The sequence below is a fragment of the Poromitra crassiceps genome (assembly GCF_964638095.1).
Source record: "Poromitra crassiceps genome assembly, chromosome: 15".
Classification (NCBI taxonomy): Eukaryota; Metazoa; Chordata; class Actinopteri; order Beryciformes; family Melamphaidae; genus Poromitra; species Poromitra crassiceps.
In genome coordinates, this window is record NC_139634.1 from 25,631,051 (window position 1) to 25,639,757 (window position 8,707).

Below are 8,707 nucleotides of genomic sequence, written 5' to 3' on the forward strand. Positions count from 1 at the left end.
TTGGCTGCAAACAATTAGTCCAGACAAAATCTGATAATCCACAGTTAAAATAGCAATGCATCAAGAATGGGAGATGGCACTCTGATCTGATTGGTCACGTGACGCCCAAAAACTCTCCTCTGAATAATTCTGGTACTTACCCCAGCCTATTTCAGCTTTGCGCGTTGCAAAATAGCAAACAACTAAAAAAATAAGCGCAAATTCGCAATAGCTGCAACCCAGATATGCAATGTCAGTCAGAGTGTGATGTCATCCTCTCCATTGTGATGTCATCCACTCCATTGACATTGATGTCTTCTTATTCTGTGGTGTTTTATGGCAGTTGGCATCCTTTATGTTGCATTACCGCCTCCTTCTGGATTTATCCATCCACTGTTTCCCTACATTCTGTCCTCCTCTCGCGCTTGGTTCCTCCTACTGACCAGGTCTCCATTGACATTGATTTTGTGGACCAACACAATTTTGCAACCAAAACATGACTTATAGAGCTGGGCCATGACTGGTCACAGCTAAAAGCAAGCGCAAATTCGCTATTATGCCAGGGGGCATGTGTGTTACTGATGGCATTACTGATAACATCATCCATCATTTGGCTGCCTGGCAAAAAATTTGCCAGGCAGCTCTGGCTTCCGGCCACTGATGATGTCAATTTTGTCCTCTGGGTTGTGGGTTGTGAGTCAGTCAGCGAGTCAGCGAGTCACCTTCAGACAGAGCCAGATTTAGCGATTTAGAGTGAAGCGAACAATTGTGATCTCATCAGTGATGTCATCAGGGAGTGATGTAATCAGTTTTGTCTTATTTAATATTTTTTCCCCCCAATTTTTTTCCCTGTGCTAATTTTAATTTATTTATCCTGGTTGCTGCTCCACCCTCTGCCGATCTGGGGAGAGCCGAAACTGGCTCCATGCTTCCTCCGAGACATGGGCAGTAGACAGCCGCTACTTTTCACCTGACAGGGGAAGCTTCACCGGTAGGACATAACACATGGGAGGATCACGCTATTCCAACGAGTTCCCCTCTCTCCGAACAGGCGCCCCGAACGACCAGAGGAGGCACCACTTCAGCAACCAGGATATTGCATGTTTTGGTGTGGGGTTCCTATATGAAGGAAACCCCCAGGGGGCACGGGGAGAACATGCAAACTCCACACAGAAAGGCCCTTTTGATGACCCCACCCGGGCGGTGGGCACTCGAGGACATGCGGACGGGCACGCACTCCTTCATCACTCACAGCGTCCCAGGTGGGAATCGAACCCAGGACCTTCTAGCTGTGAGGCGACATCGCTTACCACTGCGCCACCATGCCCCTGACATCACAATTGCTCAAGTGACATCACTGGTGACATCACTCACTGTTGACATCAACACAAATGACATCACCAATGACATCACAATTGGTCCAGTGACATCATTGATGACATCATCAGTGATTACATCATTACTGATGACATCATCACAGATGACATCACAATTGCTTGAGTGACCTCACTGATTCCATCATCACCGATGACATGACCATTGCGTGAGTGACATCACTGGTGACATCACAATTGCTGGAGTGTGTATATACGAGTTTGTGTGACTCAATTAAATGTTTCCTCTTGTTCCCAGTGGGCAGAGGACAATGACATGGCAGCCAGTGAAGTGTACTCCAAGTATGCCCGTGTATGGCTCCCAAATGCAGCTGAAGTGTGGAAGTCAGCAGAACTTACCAAGGACTTCACTCCTGGGGACCGAGTGCTGTCTCTGCGGCTGGAGGATGGCACGGACGTGGAACACAAAGTCGATCCCCTAACCACTGGTCTGCCACCGCTAAGAAATCCCAACATCTTGGTGGGAGAAATTGACCTCACCGCTCTCAGTTACCTGCATGAGCCGGCAGTGCTACACACCCTCAAAGTACGCTTTATTAACTCCAAGTTAATTTACACATATTGTGGCATTGTCCTGGTTGCCATCAATCCTTATGAGAGCCTGCCTATCTATGAAGCCGACATTATCACTGCCTATAGTGGACAGGACATGGGCAACATGGACCCCCATATATTTGCTGTAGCAGAGGAAGCATTCAAACAGATGGCCAGCGATGAAAGAAACCAGTCTATCATAGTGAGTGGCGAGTCGGGAGCCGGCAAAACGATGTCTGCGAAGTACGTCATGCGTTACTTTGCTACAGTCAGCAGCTCGTCTGGTGATGCACATTTGGAGCAGAGGGTGCTGGCCTCCAGCCCCATCATGGAGGCTCTGGGAAATGCCAAGACGACAAGGAATGACAACAGCAGCCGCTTTGGGAAGTACATTGAGATTGGTTTTGACCAGAAGCATCATATAATCGGGGGTAACATGAGAACCTACCTACTGGAAAAATCGAGAGTTGTTTTTCAGGCTCATGGAGAAAGGAACTATCATATATTCTACCAGTTATGTGCCTCTTCACATTTACCAGAGTTCAAAGCCTTCAAGTTAGGTTGCGCTAATGACTTCCACTATACTAACCAAGGTCAGAGCTCTGTCGTCGATGTAGTGGAAGACGCCAAAGAGATGTGTGACACCAGGAGGGCTTTGTCATTATTAGGAATCGGTGAAAGTGATCAAATGGCGCTTTTCCAAATTCTAGCAGCTATTCTTCATCTTAGCAATGTGGAGGTGAAAGAAGCTGAAGCTGAAGAATCAACAGACATATTAAGCAGCATCTTGCCAGACAACAGCCACCTGATGGTGTTCTGTGAGTTGATGGAAGTGCCATATGAGGAAATGGCCCACTGGTTATGCCACAGGAAGCTCGAGACGGCCAAAGAAACCTATGTTAAGTCTGTCTCAAAATTGAACGCTGTCAATGGCCGAGATGCCTTAGCCAAGCACATCTATTCTAAGGTCTTCATTTGGACTGTTGGTTGTATTAACAAGGCCTTGAAATCTGCAGCTAAGCAGCACTCCTTCATCGGTGTGCTCGACATTTACGGGTTTGAAACGTCTGATATCAACAGTTTTGAGCAGTTTTGCATCAATTACGCCAATGAGAAGCTCCAGCAGCAGTTCAACCTGCATGTGTTCAAACTGGAGCAAGATGAGTACATAAGAGAGGAGATCCCCTGGACACTGATCGACTTCTACGACAACCAGCCATGCATCAATCTGATTGAGGCCAAGCTGGGCATCTTGGACCTTCTGGATGAGGAGTGCAAAATGCCCAAAGGCTCTGATGACACATGGGCCCAAAAACTGTACAACACCTCACTGAAGCACAACACTCACTTTGATAAACCCAGGTTGTCCAACAGAGCTTTCATCATCCACCACTTTGCAGACAAGGTGGAGTACCAATGTGAGGGTTTCTTGGAGAAGAATAAGGACACGGTCAATGAGGAGCAGATCAATGTGCTGAAAATGAGCAAGATTGACTTGCTGCTGAAGCTGTTCCAGGAGGATGAGAAGGCCACAAGCTCTAATAGCAGTCACTCCGTCAAGTCGAAGCCTGGTCAGGTTCATAGGGAGAACAAAAAGACTGTTGGACTGCAGTTTCGGCAATCTCTTCATCTACTGATGGACACTCTGAACTCTACGACTCAACACTATGTACGCTGCATCAAGCCCAACGACCTGAAAACTCCGTTCACCTTGGACCCTTTGAGGACAATGCAACAGCTACGGGCCTGTGGCATCCTTGAAACTATCCGGATCTCAGCCGCAGGCTTCCCCTCTAGATGGACATATGAAGAATTCTTTAGTCGCTACTGGGTCTTGGTGAAGCACAAGGATGTGCTTCCTGACAGAAAAGAGACCTGCAAAAATGTCATGGAAAAACTCATAAAGGACCAGGAAAAATATCAGTTTGGCAAAAACAAGATCTTCTTCAGGGCTGGACAAGTGGCGTACCTGGAGAAGCTGCGCTCTGACAACCTGCGTAAGGCTTGTGTTCACATCCAGAAGATGATCCGCTGCTGGCTCGCCCGCAAGAAGTACCTGAGGATGAGGGAATCGGCCATCACCATACAGAGATATGTGCGGGGCCACCAAGCCCGCTGCCTTGCTCATTTTCTGTGCCAGACCAAGGCGGCCGTGGTCATCCAGCTGAACGTACGTATGTGTCTGGTCAGGAGACGCTATCAGCAGCTGCGGTCTGCAGCCATTGTCATCCAGTGCTTCTTCAAGGCATACATGGCCAGACAGCAGTACTATAAGATGCTGTATGAGCACATGGTGGTGATCATCCAGCGGTGGGTAAGAGGCTGGTTGGCCAAAAGGCGTTACAGAGACTCCCTGGAAGCCATCGTCCTGCTGCAGAGCTGCATTCGTCGCATGAGGGCCAAGAAGGAATTAAAGAAGCTGAAAGTGGATGCACGTTCGGTGGAGCACTTCAAGAAGCTCAATGTTAGTATGGAGAACGAGATCTTGCAGTTGCAGCAGAAGATCAATGAGCAGCATGAGGAAAACAGAGAGCTTAGTGAGAGGCTGAGTTTTGTGGAGAAGACCCAGGGTGAGGAGAGAGAGAGACTGGGCAGAGAGATGGAAGACCTGTGTGGATCAGAGCGAGAGGCCAAGGGCAAAGCAGAGAGGGTGCCATCGCTGCTGGAGCAGCTCTCCTTCCTGCACCAGGAGCTGGAGAGCACCCGGAGGGAGAAACAGGACCTAGAGGAGCAGGCTAGGGCATCCCAGGAGCAGACACAACAGGTGGTAGCAGAGCTAAATGTGAAGAACAGCTTGTTGAACAGTGGGAAGGATAATCTGAACAGACTGGTCCAACAGTTAACAGAGTCCAAAACCAATGTAGAGAACATCAAACACCTGGAGAAAGACTTGACTGAAGAACGCTCCCGCTACCAAAGTCTGCTGAGTGAATACCTGCATCTGGTGGAGCGTCATGGAGATCTGAAGGAGGAGATGAATAGCAGCATGAATTCAATCAAGATTCAATCAATCTCAGGCTATGCCGAGAGAGGGTGCAGCTCTAAACAAAGAGAGAATGTGAGCGAGCACAAAGTAGACATGCCAGTCCTTCTCAAGCTCCAGAGGAGAGTGAAGGAACTGGAGCAGAAGAAACGGTCTCTACAGCGCCAGAGGGACAAGAGAGAGGAAGGCCAACAAGAAGAAGAGAGAGTAGAACTGACCGTGAAAACACTGACGGCACAGTGGCACAGGGGTTAGCACTGTTGCCTCACAGCAAGAAGGTTGTGGGTTCAAACCCCATTCCATCCCAGGTCCTTTCTGTGTAGAGTTTGCATGTTCTCTCCGTGTTCACATGGATTTCATCTGAGTATTCTGGTTTCCTCCGACCATCAAAGACTGACACATTGACATCGGTGATATATGACAGCACCATCACCTAGGTGAGCCGTCTAGAACTGCATGAGATCACTGGTGATATACGAACTCATCACTGTCTGTGACATCTTTAGTGAATTATGACACCATTGGTGATGTGTATATTAGTGACCTGATGGGGCCAATGATTCAAGATTCAAGACATTTACGCACATGTGAAATTCTTACGTACTTACAGGTCAGTGCAAGTACAGTGGGTGCATAATCACAACAGTAAATACGTGTACGTATAAAAGTACGTAAATAAGGCAAACCGTGAAAGACAACGGAATAGAAATAGAATAGAATAAATAAAATAGCACCACTTGTCAGTAGAAGGAGCAGTCAGGGCAAGTTGTGAAGTAGCAGTGTGCAAATGGCAATACAACAACCCTGACATACTGACATACTCATTCACAGCGTTTACCTTGGTTATATAATGATAATGATTATAGTAATAATAATAATATACTATAACTTTACTATTATACTGTTATTTACTATTACTACAATTTACTATTATATATTATATTAACCGTTGTTAATCCATGTCTAATACTATCGATAACCTACCTAAAGGCTTAGTCGTTGCTCACATTAATATATGCAGCCTGAGGAACAAAACTCAGGACCACTCTCTATTTTTGCAATCAAACAAAGTTGATATTCTTGCAGTTTCTGAAACTCATCTAGACAGTTCAATTGAAAATTCAGAGGTCGATATTGATGGCTTTTCTATATACAGATATGATAGAAATAGGTTTGGTGGTGGTGTGGCGATTTTTATACGTGAACATTTGCCTGTGAAACAGAGGCAGGATTTGATGGTAAATGACATTGAAGCAATATGGCTTCAGGTGCAACTCCCACACTTAAAACCTATACTGCTGTAGCGGCTGTAGCTCAGGAGGTAGAGCGGGTCGTCCAATCGCTTTGGATAAAAGAGGTCGGTGGTTCGATTCCCGGCTCCTCCAGTCTGCATGTCGAAGTGTCCTTGGTCAAGACACTGAACCCCAAATTGCTGCCTGCCGCCATCGGTGTGTGAATGGGTGAATGTACCTACTGACTGTAAAGCGCTTTGGATAAAAGCGCTATATAAATGCAGGCCATTCTATACTCATCACTCATCACCTGTTGTTACAGGGCACCTAGTGGCAGCATACAGTATTTAAAGTGATACGCCAACTTTTTGGGAGTTTCGTCCATTTGCTATAATCGCCCACACATAACCAAGATACATAATACCTTTACCATCACTCTCCATACAGTACAGTGAGCTACACTTGTCCAGTTAGTATTGGTACAGCCGTTCAAAGTCACCAAAAACACACATTCCTAACAGCACCAAAAAGCTCTATATAAATGTTGTGATTCGAGTACTCACCACGTGATGAAATAATAATCCATAGTTACGTGAAACGTCATTTTCATAGTAAACCCCCACACCTAGTTACTTCCTTGCTTGCCTGCACACAGCGCTTCAGCGCATGCGCTGTATGCCTGGTGGCCATGTTTAGAAAGCAGTTCTGGCTATCTACATGTATTTACCTTAAAAAGATATAGTTTCTCGTCATTTTGGAGTTTTTGTACAATTTGAACACAAAACACGTGCAATATTAATACATTTGTTTTCAATTCTGCCCCACAGAACAACGAAACACAACAAAACGAACGCTCCCTCAGCCACATCTCTTGCCAATCAGCAACGCCAAACCAGTAATGGCTGCCTCCGTGGATGTCCGCTTCGACCAGTAATGGCAATTTTCGTCAAGTTTAAACAGTCATAAAGTGCAGTTATTGCAGAAGTAGACTCAATAACAACAATTAAACAAGTAAACAACCGGCTAACGTTGCGGCAAGTGATTTTTTCCCCCCCCAGGATGGCGAAGGCATAACCCCCCATCTCTGCCTCTGCTTTCGCCATCCTGGGGAAAAAATATCGCTTACGGCGAATGTTAAGTGCGGGCAGGATAAGTACCTCTATAAACCATAATATGTCTGTCAATGTCAACTCACCTTTGATGACAAATGCTTCCACATGATCAAAGAAAACGTGATATTGACTGATGCCCTGTTCGGTCATGTATCATGGTGTAGTTAGCTAATATAGCTCTATTTTGGACCAAACAGAGTTGAGCTATATGCAGCAGCTAGACAGAGCCATGATCTGTTTGGAGACCAATAATAAGGAAAACAAACATGCACATTTACATAAAAACACCAGTCATCATTACATGTATTTTCTTTAATCTAACCATCATCGCAAAGATGCCGTATCGCCCGTCGCTGGAAGTCTAAACATATATCATTGCCACCATAAATAAAACTACCATAAATCGCTGTACTATAAATGGCCCCTGAGTGGTGATGGTGATTTTCGTCTGAGATAACAAGGATGGGAGACTGGGGGCAATTGTAATGTGTTTTTTGTTTGTTTATGATAGATAGATAAATTTACCGTTTCAGGTAAATTTCAATAAAAAGGTTGATGATTGAACATCTAATCATTAGTATGTTTTATTTATGCGGTCTGTGAATGCAAAGCAGTCCAGTAAATGAGGATAGTTGACATCCATCCACATGTGAATGACATGAAGTTGACTGTGGCCCTTGACGTCCAACAGTTGGTCGTGAGACAAACTGTTGTTGCCGTCTTTACTTTTTGGAGGACTTCATTCCACAGTTTGCCATACATAGCAGGTAGATGTGTTGTTGAGATGGTATTCCTGCTGGGAAGGACATATGATGGGTCCAGTGCTTTTGTGAAGATTCTAAACCCCTTATCCTTGACAAAGGAAAATGCCTGGAAATCCTGAGCCATCATTTTCAGCAAATCCTCCTCCAGCCAGTGTTGTCTTATTGGGCCCATAGGTCTCCGCACAAAGGAACCAGCGTTGTCTTATTGGGCCCATAGGTCTCCGCACAAAGGAACCAGCGTTGTCTTATTGGGCCCATAGGTCTCCTCACAAAGGAACCAGCGTTGTCTTATTGGGCCCATAGGTCTCCGCACAAAGGAACCCAGAGTCGTTTGCTGTGTTTTGTTTTTTTGGTCTCACTACTGGATCTGCTGTCAAGGTAGAGCAGGAGGGGCAGACACCAGAGCTAGAACCCACAGCTGTAGAGGAGGATGGCTGTGTTCCTGAGGAGGCAGCTGCAACAGTGGTTGACACAGTTGAAGTGGTTGTTGTTGTTGTACTTTGTGAGGTGACAGGATTGTCATCTTCTCTCTCCTCTAAAATCTGCACAGTAGGGTGTTTGTTGGTGAGGTGTCTTCTCATGTTTGAGGTAGATCTGCCCGCAACAGAAAATAGGTTCTTGCAGATGTTGCATTTTGCTTTTGTGGATGAAATAGATTCAAAATGGTTCCAAATTGCACTCCTGTTCCTGCTGCTGATTTTTGTTGAAC

At 45.8% G+C, this 8,707-nt stretch overlaps 1 pseudogene across 1 annotated transcript; it reads left to right on the forward strand.

The window, feature by feature from the left end:
• Positions 1-1,629: 1,629 nt before the first annotated feature.
• On the forward strand, positions 1,630-5,145 carry LOC310790141 (unconventional myosin-Va pseudogene; annotated as a pseudogene). The gene has a single exon. The product of its transcript is annotated as an unconventional myosin-Va pseudogene (transcript).
• The last annotated feature ends 3,562 nt before the right edge of the window (positions 5,146-8,707 follow it).